This window comes from Echinops telfairi, unplaced genomic scaffold (assembly GCF_000313985.2).
Source record: "Echinops telfairi isolate 266 unplaced genomic scaffold, ASM31398v2 ScPeMD7_23;HRSCAF=83, whole genome shotgun sequence".
NCBI classification, from domain to species: domain Eukaryota; kingdom Metazoa; phylum Chordata; class Mammalia; order Afrosoricida; family Tenrecidae; genus Echinops; species Echinops telfairi.
In genome coordinates, this window is record NW_022103920.1 from 44306167 (window position 1) to 44324310 (window position 18144).

The window sequence follows — 18144 nt, forward strand, 5'->3', positions numbered from 1 at the left end:
GGCTCTCTGAGTTATGTGTATTGTGGAAAGGAGCATTTTGGGATAAGGAGTATGTTTTCAAATTGTATATTGAGGGTAGTAAATCGTTTCTGCTGACTGAAATAAAGACCTAAATTCTCAAGTGACATCCTGCTACTCAAATGGATTGCTGTTCACACCATGTGGGTCAAAATTTGAATGTTGACAGTATACTTTCTAGGATCTTTTTATTCAGTCAAAAATTCTAAGCACACTTTCACTCTTCGACAATATAGCTCATGTTTCCAATCTTTCACGGCTAATGAATGTATGGGGAGAGAGTGAGCACAAAATAGTCTATAGTAACTATAGATACTGCTATAGGCAAACATGTTGCTTGAAGACCAGACTATGTTTCATAATATTGCTTTCCAAATATATTGATCTTTAGAAATATTAATTTGCAGAAATATGAAGAATGAAAATAAATATAAAATTACATGCTCATGATATGTATTAGTTTTATATAATATAAAATTTGAAATGTAGGATATATTGATGTTTGAGGGAGGGGGAAAATGAGGAGCTGATACTAAGGGTTTAACTGGAGAGCAAATATTTTGAGAATGATGACAGAAACGAACGTTCAATTGTGCTTGACACAATTGATGTATATGGATTGTGATAAGAGTTGTATGAACCCCCAATAAAAGGATTAAAATTTTTTTTTGAGTATGTTATTATAGAAGAAACACATGTTCATTGTAGATAAAGCATGGTTATACACAGAAAATTAGAATACCTGCAATTTCACCTTCCAGAGATAACTGCTGTTAAAATTTTGGTGAATATTCTATATCACCATATATCCACATACACATATATATACACATAAGGAGGCTTCAAGAAGTTCATGGCAAAGTTCATTATCTTTTAATTTCACAAGCTTTTCGAAGTCCCTGGAAAAACTCACAAAGAGATAGGAGCTCTGTGGCACAGGGCACGCGGCAGAGTGGCGCAGCTATGTATGGGAAGGTTCCCAGTTGGATGCTACCAGCTCTCAGAGGAAACACAATGCACCTGTCTTCTTCTGTAAAGATGGCAGCCTTGGAAACTGGACTGGGCAGTTTCACTCTGTGCTACAGGGTCCTCTGAGCCAGGATCAAGGCACTGGCTATCGAGCGTAACATGAATGCCCTTGACCAAACATTCCCATTTCCTCCGCCTTCCAACCCTCAAAAACTCAAACTCTTTGTCATCAAGCCGAGACCACCAACTCATTTTGACCCAACAGGGCAGTAGAACTGGCCCGGTGCGTTTCGGAGACTTTACCTCTTGATGGGAGTAGAAAGCCCTGGTGGTTTCCAACTGCTGCCTTTGGGGTAACCACTCCACCACCGGGGCTCCTCTTTCCACCAAGTAGCCACCAAGGAACTTTGCCCTCTATACATTGTCTGTTTCATAGAAGAGGCAATGTATTGAAGCCAAAATTCATTAGTTCTTATAACATATATCAAAGTTCATATAAATGATATCACACAGCATTTGTCTCTGCTCCTTTCTGGGACCAAACATATGTGAGCCACATTATGAATACACGGGACTATTGCTTATCAGTTAGCACTGATTTATTGCCAAGGGCCCAGGTCAAGTTAAGTCCTGGTACTAAATGAGCTTCTAAAGATACCTTTTAGCGTGTTTTGGATTTTTAATGTGAAGATAAGGGCTTGATTATAATCATTTAAAAATCAATCAAATTGATTTTAAAATTTCAACTCTTAATTGTTTTCCTTGACTCCTTTACATTTTTTTTCTAGGGGGGTTGGATATTTTGTATCTGTCTTTGGCCAAATTTTAAATGCGTTTTAAATTTTCTTATCACCTGATAGGAAGTTTTTTTTTTTTTTTTTTAACTTATTAGGGTAATTGATCCTTTATATATATGTTACAAATATTTTTTGAAATTTTGCTCTTTAACTTTTAATTTTGTTAAATATGTTTCTTAACAACTAGACACTTAACATTTTAGCAATTTCCTTAATGATTTCTATTACTTATTTAGATTAAAATTCTGAGGACATATTAGGCTGTTACTTTGCTTGGCATTCTTAAAATTACTCATACCTTAATAAACTCAAAACCCTCACTTTTACAGGATCTAAGAAATTTACTATGATTCAGCTACTGTAGGGCTTCCCATGCGCTTGCTCATTTTATTCTAACAACAACTCAGATTTTAGATACCAGTACTCTGGTTCCAGGGATCTTAATCAACTTAGACATCTATTTAGTTGAACACAGTATGAACAACACTTAATTTAGTTTAAAGAGAAATACTCTCAAATGGTTTTCACAAAGTCCCCTAAGCTATTGGGGAATATGGCTGTTAAAACGCAGAAAGCATTTGACAAATATCTATTGATTTTACAAGAATATATAGAGGATAACAATTGATGTTATGAATATCTATTGCTGTAGCTCATTATGATAGATTCATATGCTTAACAGGCTTAAAATCATCCTGTGAATATAATCATATATAAAGCAATCACATTCAAGAGCACATAGCATAACAGTCTAACACGATCATGTGAAATATATCATTATTTATTCTTTGTCATAATTATCTCTTTGAGCAAATTAGTAAAAGTCTAAGGAATGTGTGCAGCATCTATGGAGCTCACGGATTCTTCATCTGTGTCAGACTTGGGATGCCAAAGGCACAGGGAACAATTTATTATGTCATTTCTCATTGTCTATCAGAAAAGTCATCAAAATGATTTTCATAAGATACCAATATGTTTTATTTATTTCATTGCTCCTTATTTATTAGGTAAACTAGTAGCTAATGTGAAAAAAGTATTAGGCACTGGTATAGCTCCTTGGCTCAGAGGTACAATGATACACTATATCACTAACCTTCTGTTACTAGAAAAAGTTCCTTTTAAATACTTACAAGGGATGGATGGGTGAGATGTTATAAGGAACCAGTAACACAAAGATGATTTGTTTCATTTGTAAATAGGGCAGTATGGATATAAGACTAAACAACAAATATTTAAACAAAAAGTTGTGCACGTAAGAGAATAAGTCAAAAAGCACTGCTACAAAATCATAAAAACTTTCATTAAACAAAAGTATCAACATCTGAAGCTATTGTTACCCTACATAGCTTCCACCAAAGTCTATACATCCTTGATGGTGGTGTCTAACCTTTTTTCAAAGGATTCTGCCTTCAAAATGGTAGCTTTTGCATTCTTGACAAACATGGTGTTCATGTTTCTTTTCAATGTTCTTTGAGTTTGGGGAATGACGGACATTGGGAAGGGCAAGATTAGGGCGGTCTGGTGGGTGGGCTAAGATTTCCCAATGAAACTCTCACAGGACAGCCCTTGCTACCTTCCAAGAATGAGCAGGGGCATTGCAGTGATGGGGGAAAAATCCTCAATTTACCTGGTCTTTCTCTCTCCAATGCCTTGATCAATTTTCTTAAAAATTATTCCTAATGAGTCTTCATGGCCATCCTATGTATATTGAGAAAATCTATCAACATTATCCCCTGAGAGTTCCCAAAACAGTTGCTCAAACTTTTTGAGTTCATCTGTGTTGAATTTAACTGGCCCAGAGGATCCTTTAAAAAAAGAAATTCCAAGTTGCACTGGAAGAATTAGCGAAACACAAGACTCCAGGAATTGATGGAATATCAACTGAAATGCTAGAAAAAGCTGATGACATGCTAGAAGCATTTATTCACTGATGCCAGGGAATGTGGGTGACAGCTACTTGAATAATTGACTGGAAAAGATCATTTTCACCAATTCCAAAGAAAGGTGACCCCACAGAATGCACAGACAATACAATTAGTTATTAGTGATAACTATTATCACATGCAAGTACAATTTTGCTGAAGATCATCCAACAACAATTGCAGCAGTACCTTAACAAGAGCTGCCAGACATTCAGGAGAAATTCAGAAGAGAACATGGAACAAGGGATCCCACTGTTGATGTCAGATAGATCTTGGGTGAAAGTAGAGAAAACCCCAAAGTTGTTTATTTCTGCTTTATGGACAATGAAAAGGCAGTTGCATGTGTGATCCATAAGAAACTAAGAATAGCCTTGAGAAGAATGAGAATTCCGGGACAGTTAATGGTACTCAGAACCCATGCGTGGATCCTGAGGCAGTTGTGTGAGCAGAACATGGGCCTACTGCATGATTTGAAGTCAGGAAACGTATGCATCAGGGTTGTAATATTTCACCATCCTTATTCAATCCGTATGCTGAGCAAATAGAGAAGATGGGTTATATGAAGAAGACTTCAGCATCAGGGTAGGAGGAAGGCTTATTAACAACCTGCAATATACAGATGACACAAACTTGTTTGCTGAATGTGAAATGTAAAGATAACAGAAATACAATTGAACTAATAGGTAACATCATGGAAAACTGAAAGAAGATTGCAGTTGTCAAAGATTTTTTCTTGCTTGGATCCACCATCAATGCTCATGGAAAGAAGCAGTCAAGAGATTAAAATGATGCATTACATTGGGTAAATCTATGGTATAAGACCTCTTTAAAGTGTTGAAGAGCAAGGATGTTACATTGAGGACGAAGGTGCTTCTGATCCAAGCCATAGTATTTTCAATTGTGTCATATGCATATGAAAGTTGGACATTGAATAAATAAGACCAAAGGAACATTTTGCATTTGAATTATGGTTCTGGAAAATCATATGGAAGGTTCACGGGCTGCAGAAAGAACTACCAAGTCTGTCTTGGAAGAAATACAGCCACAATGGCCCTTGGAAGCAAGTGTGGCAAGACTTCATCTCATGCACTTTGGATATGTGGTCAGGGGAAACCATGCTCAGTAAAGCAGAGGGGCAGCAAAAAAGAGCAAAGCCCTTGTGCTAGTGATATAATCGTTTGTCAATTTGAGGATCAAGAGTGTAGGGATGGAGTCTAGCCTATCATTCAGATCATAGCCAATGAGGCATCTGTGTGGGCGTGGCCTTCTCCTGAGAATTCTGGGAAATCTTGTATTTCCTCCTTGGAGGCAGGAGACACCCTCTCTCTCTGCTCACTCCCTGAGATGATGCTCTACTGACAAGACACATGGCACTACACCCTGGGAACTGGAGAAGCCACATGGACCTACCCTAATGCAACCAGACCTCTGGGAACTGGAGGAGCCATGGAGACTCCTGCCAGTGCTGAGATGCTTACAATGCCACTGGATCCAAAGACTTTCTACGCACTGGCCTGTGATCATCCTGCACTCAGCATCATTGCATGTGTTTTGTGAGTCTGAAGAGGACTTTATAGATTGGTATCAGACATATGGGCTAATATTGGACTTATGGATTTGATCTGGACAGGGCTGAGATGTTTTCTCAATTTTCAATTGCTTTTATATATAAACCTTTCTCATACACATATGTGTGTCCTTGTATTTATTTCTCTAGTCTACTTAGACTAACAAAATCCCTTAAGGATTGACAGAATGGCTACAACAATGGGCTACACCATAAGCACAATTGTGAGGCTGGGGCAGGACCAGGTGGTGTTTCATTCTGTTTGACATACGATCACTATAAGTTAGAACCAACTCAGTGGTGCCTAACAACAACAACAACAACAACAGAGGATTCCCTTGGAAACTTCTGTTTTGATGGGGGATTTCGTAATAGAAGACACTTTAAGGAGACTAAAGCAGGGCAGTGTATTACTGTGAAGACTTGTGGTCAAAACATACTTTCCTTCCTTTAAAAAAAATAAATCTATGCATGTATGAATTGAACCCTTCAGCAATATTTTTTTATTTATCTGTGTATGCATGCTCTGAGATTATACATATAACGAGACCAACGGGAAAATGATACATCTGAATAACAGTGCTGGCAAAGAATATAGAAACTGTTGTAGACTGTAGACTGCTACAAGCAGAACCAAGTCCGTGTTGGAAAGAAGCACAGTCAGCATGTGCCAAGGAAGCAGGGGTGGCAGGACTTCATGTCCGGAGATGCGTGCGCTTGCGTGAGTGTGTATGTGCATGTGTGCATGCGTGCATGTGTGTATGTGCATGTGTGCGTGCGTGCGTGTGTGTGTGTGTGTGTGTGTGTGTGTGCGTGTGCACTCCTCTGTAGAAACACTGTCTCCAAAAGAAAAAAGAGATCTAGGCTAGAATGCTCACAAAGAATCAAAATCATAATGTTTACATTTTTTTACCGAATGAAAGGAAGTCACAAGATTTTTTAAGATTGTTAACTGAAGAGTGCACACTTTCTACATGATGTAAAGATAAGAATCTTTTTTTCATGGTGAAAAATGAGGTATTTAGACTTGAACTGTGTTTTAAGCAAACTAATTGTTCCAGTTTGAATTAAGCTAACAAACGAGAAAAATAATTTTCAGTGTCATACTGTGTGCCCAATCAGGCAAACATGTCTCTTAGAACTTTGAGGTCCTGGGTTCCTTAGAATACTTTATCCATCATACCTGGTAAATCTTCAGCTTTGGTGTCGTGAGGAAAGAATAACGGACACCCGAGGAAACAAACACTCGAGATCAGGAAGGTGACTGCTGCATCAAGGACAGTTTTAATTGAGGTTTTTGTTAGGCCCGGGTACTGTGATAGTCACTTAATCTGGTGTCATTTTAAGGATTAATAGTGTAGGGGTGAAGTCTAGGCTGTTACTCTGGAGATAGTCAATGAGACTTCTGTGTGGGCATGGCCTTCTCCTGAGAATTCTGGGAAAATCTGGTACTTCTTCCTTGGAGGCGGAAGACACTTTTCTCTCTCTGCTGACTTTCCTGGGAGACAGAGCAGCTGACAAGACGCATGGACCCAGCCTGATGATGCAGAGACCCCTGCCAGCGCAGAGATGTTTCCAATGACACTTGATCCAAAGACTTTCTACCCACTGGCTTGTGATCGTCTACATTTGGCGTCATTGCTTGTGTTTCATGAGCCTGAAGAGGACTTTATAGATTGGTATCATACACATGGGCTACTATTGGACTTATGGACTTGATGTGGACTGGGCTGGGATGTTTTCTTAATGTTCCCTTGCTCTTGTATATAAACCTCTTTCTTATACACATATGAATGTTTTTATGAATTTGTTTCTCTAGTCTACTTGAACTAACACAGGTACTATGAAGCAAATTCAGTAATTAGATCTTTTTATAGTGATCTCACCCGCAAAGGTCTGTGTAAATGTCTAGACAATGGTACGGTTAGTTCTATATGCTTTGAGCTAATAGAACAGAATCGCAGAATGGGTATTTCCAACTCTGTTTGCAATCTGACACAACATTAGGTTCATTTTGGACTAACTAATCTTCCCACATATTTTTATTTACACTTCTATTTATTTTTAGCAGGGCCACTTTCATTACAGAACCCCGATGGCCTTGTATGGTATGCCTTTTATGTTTACACCTCAACAAAAACAGTGTTCAGGCTGTACTTGGGAATATTCTAGAACACTAAAGATAGCATTTCCAATGGAGGTGGATCTGGATTCTGGGCTGATGCATAGAACTTGAGATACGATATCTCAGGAAGAGTTTTCTGTCTTACTCTGTACTTCTCTCCTCTCTGTTCCACTTCACCCTGTCCAATTCCTTGCTCTTCTCTTTCTATTGACTGGCTTCGCTGCTGACGAGTGTTGCATACCACCTGGAATGGCCATCCCATATTTGACTTGTTTTTTTTAGCTCAACCACCACCATTTTAGTCTCTCAGTTTCCCAATTATCTGTCCTACTCCTTTTCTCCCTACAATTCATTTATTGACCTACATAATTTTCTTCAAAATAGTTCCCAATTATGTGGTATTGTTGGCCTGCCTAATGGCTGCTCTCAGGTCAACCACAGGACAACCAGTAATGGTCTGGGTGCTGAGATCCTCTGGATGATAGAGTTCCTTCAGTCAAAAGATGTTGCCGTGGAAGGTAAATACCATAAAGAGATCTGTTATGCAGGCCATCTCTCTTTCTGTGGCTTTTAGAATTGGTAGATAAGTTTGGCTAAGTGCTTTGGTTCCTATTTACTCTTTTATATTTCAGTGCCAGAAAAGGCTCAGCGCCTTCCCAATGATTTCAGTGCTGTGCATAAAGCCAATGAAGGTGATTGTGATAGAGAATTTTTGTGTTAGGGTTTGGGTTAATTGTGGCTCAATGTTTTCAAAATGGGGGCAACCTTACATAATATTAAAAGGCCACAAAGAATAGGCCATATGTCAGGTGCCAGGGCTGCTTGTAAATATAACAAAAGTAACTTTTAAAGTAATGAGAATATCGCTTCTCGGTCTTTTGGCTAAGATCAAGTGTAAAGTAAGGATAATCACCGCAATAGGATAAAATTAACATTCTGTACTTTTCTAAATTGTCAAATGTTTTAAAATAGCATCAATAGTAATAATGAGGAACCACGATTAAGACCAGAAAAAGACGGTACCTTTCTAACAGGCGCACTGAGAGGGTCTAGCTTCACCTCTGTGGTTTTCTTGCCCCAAATAAATGATGTCATCGACATTACATGAAAACACTTGAGAAACTCAAATGAGGAGCAACTGATGAACTAACTAGTCAGTATCTTTAAGTGTGTCAAGAGGACAACACGATGAAAGGGAGAGAAAAACTCCGGGAACTGTCACTTACTGGAGACTATGGTAAAATGGCCTGAAATGCATTGCGAGCTTCCAGATTTGACTCTGGATTAGACAAAGACTGTTAGTGAGGCAAATGGAGAAAATCACATGGGGTTTGTAGATTAGTTAACAGTATACAATGTGAAAATTGGAAACAAAAAAGAAGGATCCGTTGTTGGAAATTATAGCATTGTTGATAGCAATAAAACAGGAGATCACATAACCAATAGTTTTAAAATTACAAACCATTTTTTTCAATACATAAAACAGCAAGTATGTATGATATTCTCACCAACTGAAACACACAGGAAAAAAATTAACTACACCTGTAGAAAAGCTCAATATCATCAGTCAAAACTAGACCAAGTCCCAACTGTACAATAGACCATCAATTGCATATAGGCAAGTTCATGGTGAAGCTGAAGAAAAACAACACACGTCCATGAAACCCAAATGACAACCTTGAGTCTATCCCATCTGCATTTTAGGATCATCTCAACAGCAAATGATACACATTGGAGAAAGATAGCCTGTTTGGTAAAGTAGAAGGGCAGCAAAGGAGGAGAAGGCCCTCCAGGAGATGGATTGACACTGTGGCAGCACTAATGGGCTCAAGAATAGGAACAATTATGAGACGGCAAGGCCCGGGCAGTGTTTTGTTCTGGTGTACATCGGGTCACTGTGGGTCGGAACCAACTCAAAGGCACTAACAAGAATAACATTCACATCTTCCAAATAGTTTTATCCTCTAACTAGCTTAGCACATTTGAATGGAAAATGTGTACAATTTTCCCGATAGATTGGATTCATAGAGAATTGTGTACTCTATAATATTTGGGGTTTTCAAAGGCCCTTTCATATCTGAAAATAAGCTGTCATATATAGATTTGAACTTTTTGAAATGTTACTTTGAAGATGACATTATCTATTTGAGATGATGATTAGAAGCAGTGGCAGAGAGATATAATATAAAAAAGGATACCATCTGTTCAAGACTCAGAAAAGACCACATTTGGTCTTAGTTGACTGACTACAGTGAAAGGTAACATGTGATGAACCTGGTACACACTTGTCTTTACCTTCATTTCTAGATCATGCAGAAAAAACTACATATAAAGCTAGGAGAAGCAATTGTTTGTTGAGGATTTAAAAATATACATCCCAAGTTTCCTTCTACTTATATCTATGTGTTTATCAATACAGTCATCTAGCAAAGTAGGTATTTAGATGATATCTATTAGAAGAGGATCCTTGGTTGACTAGTGGTTACTCCTCTTTGTGAGCTGAGCTGTGATTCACATGGTTGGCAATTCGAAACCACTAGCAGCTTTGCACATGAAAGACTGGTCTTTCTCGTCCATCGTTCATGGTTACAGTCTCCGAAACCCACAGGGGGTAACTATGAATCAGCACTGACTCGATAGCAGTAAGTTTATTTTTTTTAAGTATTCATTAGAAATATTTATTGAAATATTCTGCGTTCGTATTAGATAAAACCACCACTTGTCTGTCCGTCTGTTGTACTGTGGTGGCCTGTGTGGCCCTGGGAGGCTGGAAGCTGTCACTGGTATTTCAAATGGCAGCAGGGTCACTCAAAGTGAACAGGTTACAGCAGAGATTCCAGACTAAGAATAGATTACAAAGAAGGAACCAGCTGTCTGCTTTGGCGGAATCAGCCACCGAAAACCATACCATTGAAACATTGTCAGATACCAAAGGCCCAATGAATAGAAGCAAAATATTGTCCGAGATAGTGCTAGAAGATGAGCCCCTCAGGTCAGAAGAACCTCTTCCTATCCAACATCTTGAAGAGGTTGTGTACAGCAGGTTTACCCAGGGCAATGGATCCTTAGATCTCTTGACTGCCGCTTTTATGGGGCGTTGATTGTGGATCCACGCAAAGTGAAATCATCGACAACTTCAATCTTTTCTCCACTTGTTACGATGTGACCTATTGGTCCAGTTGTGAGGATTTTGGTTTTCTTTACATTGATTTGTAATCCATAAGAAAGGATACATTCCTTGATCTTCATCAGCAAGTGCTTTAAGTTGTCCTCATTTTCAGCAAGCAAGGCTTTGCCATCTGCATATTGCAGGTGCTAATAAGCCTTCCTCTTATCCTGATGCCACATTCCTCTTCGTGTAGAATTAATAAGCATGGTGAGAGAATGCAACCCTCTCACACACCTTTCCTGAGTTTAAACCACACAATATTTCCTTGTTCTGTTCACACAACTGCCTCTTGACATCACCTACAGGTTCCCTACATTCTGGAGTCTCATTCTTCTCAAGGTTATACATAGTTCGCTAAGGTCACACAGTTGAATGTCTTAGCATGCTCAGTGAAACCCAAGTAAACATGTTTCTGCTGCTCTCTACTTTCAGCCAAGATACTTCTGACATTAGCAATGATATCCCTTGTTCCATGTCCTTTCCTGACCCAGATATCAGTGTCTGGTAGCTTCCTGCCAATGTACTGCGGCAAGGATTGTTGGATGATCTTCAGCAAAGTTTTGCTTGTGCGTGCTATTAACATGGAAGACCTAAAAAAAACAAGCTCACTGTCATAGTTTATTCCAATTCATAGTAACTCTGTAGGACAGAATAGAACTTCCCCTTGGATTTCCAAGAAGGTAAACCTTTATGAACACAGAAAGCCTCATTTTTCTCCTCTGCAGTCACGGGTAGTGTCAAACTGTTCATCCATTCTTCCAGCGGTTTGTCAACATAGAAAACAGGCAAAGCTTATATTATATATAAATATAATTTGAATGCATGAGGGAGAAGAAAAAGATTAATAGAATTAATAGATTAATTAAAAAGATTAATTTTAAATGAAAATCCAAGAACTTTATAAGGAATAAGATAATTCCACCATTAAATAATGATAAACAGTCCCATTTTATAGCAATAAAAGGCATAATTCATAGTGAACACATAACATTTATTAATATTTTTGTACAGAAATGCAATCTTTATCAAGCAACAACTATAGGAGATGAAAGGAAAAGTAGATAGAAATACACTAATAATGAAGACTTAGACCATTCTCAGTTAACACCAGCCCGGTTGTCATGTGAAGAGGAGATATAAAGGAAACAAGTTATATAATTGGGTAGATCCTCTCCTTTTCTCCCTCACTTTACACATCACTGCTGCAATACTAGGGAATCCATATCCTACTCAAATACACATGACATGGAGTATTCTAAAATTGTCAACAGATCAGATGTTTTTAAAAGTCTCAGTAGATTCTACAAAGTAGAATGAGAAACAATAATATCTGGCCACAATGTGGTAAAATCTAGACATTACTAACCAAACAATCACCAGAAGAAGCTTCCTCTGGAATTAGAACCCCAAATAAACAACTCTTAGGTCAAAGTGAAATGCAACGGACGTCACGGAATCTCTAAGAGAGGACCCCGAGTCACGGTCAGAGGGCATTTCACAGCCTTAAAGTCACATGCCAATGAACAGGGAGAAACATGAGATTCAATTCTCAATTTGAAAGGTTAGATAGTGGACAACAAAGGAACAGTCCCCCAGTAAACAAACAAGCAAAAAATTAAAACATAATAAAACCCAACATGAATATGGTAGAAAACAAAAAGCAGTAATGCTAATGAATTAAAATGCTGTGCCTTTTTAAAAATTAGCAAAACATACACTAAAATTACATGAATCAAGATGGGAAAACATCCTAAAATTGGATACCAACAAAATAAAATGTGCGTGATTGCATTATCAAAATGTTAATCACTTAAAAATAATTCAAATATTGGAACAATTATTAATTGTATAATGGAGTTTCATTGTACAGAGACCCAGAAAGTAAAAGCATTAAAAAAATTACTGAAAAAAAGTTAAAAGAGTAATTTAATGATGGATCTTGTGAAACACTTTCCTGACAATGGTCAGCACAATAGGGGTTTGAGGAGCTCAGGGTTAATGGAGGTATATGCTTCTGTCTGCTCTACTGGGCAACAGTTTAGGACCTTCGTGAACAAGATAATTGCTATATGAAAGCTTCAAGAATAGAGGGTGGGAAGAACACAGATTTTAGTGATGTAGATGGAAGGCCAGGCAAGGTTTAAATGATTCAGGAGAGAAGGCATAAGAGTCTGGAGAGGACAGAATTGATGGATGTCTCCCCAAATGATACTGATTCTGAAACTGAGAGTTACCTTCAAATGCTGGTGCCCAAGGCTCCTGTGGAAAGAACTTCTCTGTATTCTGTGGGGGGCAGAGGTGGGTTCTGCTCATTCTGAGACTGTCATTTCAGAAACTCATGACAGAATATGAGTGCTATTAGAGACGATGGGGTGTTTGGATGCCAAGGGGTCTAAGAAACCTTGGAACTCGAAACAAGCGCTTCTTCAGGGAGCGTGTACTACTTACTGCCCGTGTTTTGCCGTCTTGGAGGTGATCGGAATGACATCTTGGTTTCAGGTGGCAAGGGCTCTTTATGGCTAAAGCACAGGAGCATTCATTACGGCTGATTTAAACATTCCGAATGCAGTAAGTCAGCAGCACATTTGTCAATTGGGTATTTGGGGTTGAATGCACACAACGGATGTCATTTTTCTAATAGAGCTGTCTTTTAAAATTTAATGAATTGGGTAAACACTAGAAAATCCTGCTGTTGAAAACCTCTGGGGACAACTTCTAAATAAATATCTATCATCAATAGAGCAAGGATTTGTAAAAATTAAATCCAAAGATTTACCTTTGTTTGTGATATTAGACAAGCTGACTTTTATTTAGAAATATGCCCTAATTTCATTTCCCATTTAATATGCAACCTCAGAACATGGTTTAATTAAAATGCCACCTCAACCAGTGAAACGGATCAGACTGAATACAAACCTAGGGTTGCTAGTGAAAATGTGCAGACAGGATTAGTCAAATTTCTATAATTGTGCACTAGGAAGAACCTTCCACTGGCCTGGATATCAGTAGCATCCTGACAATTTTACATGCCACCAAACGGGAGCATCAATTCTGTTTGCCTGTGAAACTCATGGATCCTAAGAGACCTGCAGCCTTTAATGATGAGCAAGCCGGGCCATTTGTCAGACAGGGATGATGCAAGAGAGTCACAGATTTTCTAACTTTTATAGGTTCACCGAGTTCTGGGTTTTTCCTGTCAGACCAAAGGAGTAATCCATGTACATTTTTCAAAGAAAGATCAATAAAAACCCTAACTGCCGACATCATTTGGAGAGAGAAAGGAAGACACACAATCTCCTCTGTGCTGTGCAATGTTGTCAAACATTAACCAAGCAGGCCAGCTGATCAAGTTCACAATCTTAGCACATGTTCCAGGTGGAAACAAGGTGTAATTTTCACCGGAATCTGTCACAGCAGATCACAGAGTGTCAAAGATGCTAGAGGTAACAGGGGCACGCAGGATGAGATGTAAGGAAGGCTGGGGAGTGCTTTCCTAGGGCATCAAAGGAGGGCTTATTTAGTATGAAACAATAACAGTGAGATTTCTGATTCCCTCTTTGGTATTAATCTAAGGTTTTAGCGCTTCCTATTAAAATTTAATGACAGCAATGTCCAAATTCAGACATTAAATTGTATTTATGAAGCCAGATGTGCGGGGGGGATTGTTCAACTGCTCTTTGGCAATATACTTTCCTGTCAAGATTCTTTTAGCGGAATCCCTAAATGGAGATACAGCGCCACAGCCCCCCACATCTTAATAATAATAATGAGTGCCGTGGAGTTTGAGGGGACCAAATGGCATCGATGTTACAAATACATCTCCAGGTGAACTAGTTATAGTTAATCTTGAATCACCATAATGGTCGCAACATAAATAATAACACGATGTTTATAATGTGCACATCTGCCTTCGGACATGAAGATTTACTTCAAATAATACTCTTTTACTCAAAGAGGGAGATGGCCCAACTTAGGGTAAATCTCCTGACCTGCATACAACTATGGAAGCAAAAGCTTCCATGAGTAAGTGTCAAAGATGGACGGAAGACTGTTTTCCAGAGCCCTGGTCATTGTGATGCATACGAATCTTGGCCTCTCCAGCTCTCAGACGAGATTGGACCGATCCATCGCCATCAGGAAGTGAAAGCTCTCTGAAACAGAAGGCCCATTTAGTAATGGCGGTGAGGTACAAGAGTAGCGCGAGGCAACCGCAGGGCATGGAATTAACGTGGGCTGCCTTATTGCTTTGCTTCCTGGTAGAATGAAACAAAGACACAGGAAACAGAGAGGATGGTGGGATTTCCTTAGGTTCTCCTCCACTGCCAGTAAGCCTGCAGCAGAGAAAAAGGCTGGCATGGAGAACGCTATGCGTGCTGTGCCGACGAGATATCCCGATGCCTAAAACAGTGGGAAAATTCTTGGAGAACACCGAATCCCCGTGAAAAATATGACCCACATCAAGCTGTCTGAGGCCAACTCAGCTTGGGTTCCCTAGCAGGTAAAGCGCCAGTCAATCCCACAAATTAGGCAGCCCTGCGGGCACGTCTAATTTACACTTCGGACTTTCAGGCAAGGTTAGAGGTTCAACTGGAGCTGTGATTTGCACCGGTGCAAACAACAGGATTGCTTGTATAGCACACCGAACAGTGACAGGGCGATGTGATGTAGGGTCCAGCCACCTTAGGAACCGCTACATATAAATGTTCACACTATTCAATGGTAGCGGAATGGCGTGGACTGGGGCATCGAGAGGACCACATTGGCTAGTGGATGGAGTTATGTTTTATTTTTTACCTGTAATGGCCTGTGGGAACTGAAATATCACCAATTCAAATCTTTTTAGTGGAAGTAAATATCACATTAAGATCTTAGCCTGCATTTTAAATGTAGTCTCAGCTTCTAAGTTTGTGTTTTCGGACATAACCCGGAAGCATACAAGGCATATAGACCAGAGTATTAGGGAACACAGGGAGAATTATTTGGAGTTATTCTATATATCTATATACTTATATCCCTATAGATGGATATATGTCTTTTGTGGTGTAGTGGGTTGGGCATGGAGCTTCTAAGCAGTTGTTGGAACCCACTGGTTCCTGTCAATAGTTAACATCTCAGAAACCCCAAGGGACACTTCTACTCTACCCTAGAGAGCCCCTGTGAGTCAGAAAGGACGCGATGCCCGTGACTGAGAGATGTGTGTGTCTAGGTTGAATATTGTCTATTACCGTATACACTCGAGTAGAAGCCGACCCGGCTATCAGCCGAGGCACCTAATTTTACCACAAAAACGACATTAAAAACGTGGTGAAAAACTCAGCTTATACACAAGTACATACGGGAACTCAATTATTCTGTTGGCAAACAAACTATTGAAAGTACTATGGACTGCTCGAAGAACAAACAAATCTGTCTTGGGAGCAGTCCAGCCCCAGTGCTCCTGAGAAGCGAGGCTGGCGAGACTTCATCTCACCTACTTCGGGAACATTATCAGGGGAGACCAGAGCCTGGGAAAGGGCACCAGGCTTGGAACAGTAGAGGAAGGGTGAAGTGGATGCACCCAGTGGCTGCAACAATGGGCTCAAACGTAACAAACAATTGTGAAATTGGCACTACACTGGCCTGGCTTGTGTTTTGTTGTGCATACGGGTCATGATGAGTCGGAACTGACCGGGCAGCATTGCCAACAACAGTAACACTTACTATACATTTAAATGATTCTTTTCAAAGATAGTGTGATATGGCATCTTATTTTTAAAAGTAAAGAAACAATTATATTTTAAATTATTTCACTTCCAAATAAAATCACAGCTATAGTATGCATAAATATAGCCGCTTAAATAAAAACTATAATGAAATAAAAATGTTATTTTCATTAGGACATTTCCTTTTCTTGATTAGGTCAAACTTTTGTTTTAGAAAAAGATTAGGTGACTAAAACTCACTATTTCTGTCAAAGATCAGACAATTGTTGTTACTCAGATAAAACTTTAATGTAAAAGAGAAAATTTTAGATTCAAATTTATATTATTAAGGAATAAAAGGATTCTGATTTCATTTGGAACATAAATTAAAGATGATAAAAAATGCAAGAGCAGTTATATTAACGTTAACAAATTAAAAAGTACACATTCAGTAAACTAATAGAGGTTCCAGTTGTCACCGTGTGTCAATTCCAACTCGTAGCCCCCCATGTGACCGAGCCAGACGAGCCACAAGGCTTTATCGGCTAGTGGCACAGTGGGCTCAACAACGGAACGCGATCTACCAGCCACTTCTGGGAGGAAGACGAGGCTGTCTGCCTCTGTGAATATTTCTAGTCTCTGAAACCCTAAAGAGCTGCTCTCCTTATTTTTCATGTAGATTCACCAAAGCTGAAAACTAAACTCACTGCCATGGGCTCAATTCTGACTCATAGTGACCCTGGGGATTGGGGTGACCTTGATGGCAGTGGACAGCAATCTACCAACTACCAGGAATTTCTCTTGCAGAGCTGCTGGGTTTGAACCACTAACCTTTTGGTTAGCAGCAGATCCAAATCAGATAGGTTTAAAGGGGTATGTGCGCACTGGAGACCCCAAACCCACTGGCAAGATAATTGGACAGTCCCCTCAGAAGGGCAATCCAGAAGAGATGAAGAATCCAGGGTGCGGTTTAGCACCAATAAACCACATAACTTTCCTCTAGTTCTTTAGTATTTCCTCCCCTCACTATTATGGTTATTGGTTTTACCTCATTAATCATGTTGGCTTTGTGTATGTTCATTTGTATATTTAAGATTGTTTGGTACCTGAAAGCCAAGACACATAACCTTTCAGGAACAGGAACAGGAGTAATGGTTCCCTGGGGGTCTGGGAAGAGTGGGGAAGGGGAAATAGGGAGTTGATAGCATCGATGACTGTATAACCTCTCAATGGGATCGAACAACAGAATGGTATGTGAATGGATACAGTGGATCGTGTAAGATATGGCAGAAAAAAAAGCTACTATAGGGGAAAACAAATAAGGGTTCCTGGGGTGAGGGAAGAGGGAGGGGATAAAGGGGAACTGATATCATGTAATTCAGGAAGAAAGAAAATGTTTTGAAACCAATTGTGGTAGCAATGTACAATACTGCTTGATGTATTGAACTATGGATTGCTATGGTATCTGTAAGAGCTCCTAATAAAATGATAAAAAATTAAAAACCAAAACAACTAAAAAAACCAACCCACCATGATTTACAGAAAGAGGCAAGATCCCAAAACTCAGTAGGTCCAAATGTTACAAGACAACCCGCAAAACACTTTATGAGGAAACAGAAAAATAACAAAGAAAGAAGGAAACGAATAGAAAAAAATATGGTATATCACTGAGCAAAGGGACTGCTCTGGAGTGCTGAAGAACGTCATGAATGTTATCTGTTTCCCTCGTGACTCTATTCTCAGACCCTTACATTGAGTGTTCAACAAGACATTGTTAAAGAGTGAATGAGCTCATCTGACTAATATGGCACTGGCCAAGCCTGGAAAGGTTTCGTATAGTCATCTGAAGGGCTAACATAGGTAGAGATTAGGGTAGCAAAAATTGTTTGCATTCCT

At 39.3% G+C, this 18144-nt stretch overlaps 1 protein-coding gene across 1 annotated transcript in view; it reads right to left on the reverse strand.

The window, feature by feature from the left end:
• Window positions 1-18144, reverse strand: part of MAGI2 (membrane associated guanylate kinase, WW and PDZ domain containing 2) — a 1552529-nt gene that overhangs the window by 411392 nt on the left and 1122993 nt on the right. The gene's annotated exons all lie outside the window — the stretch shown is intronic.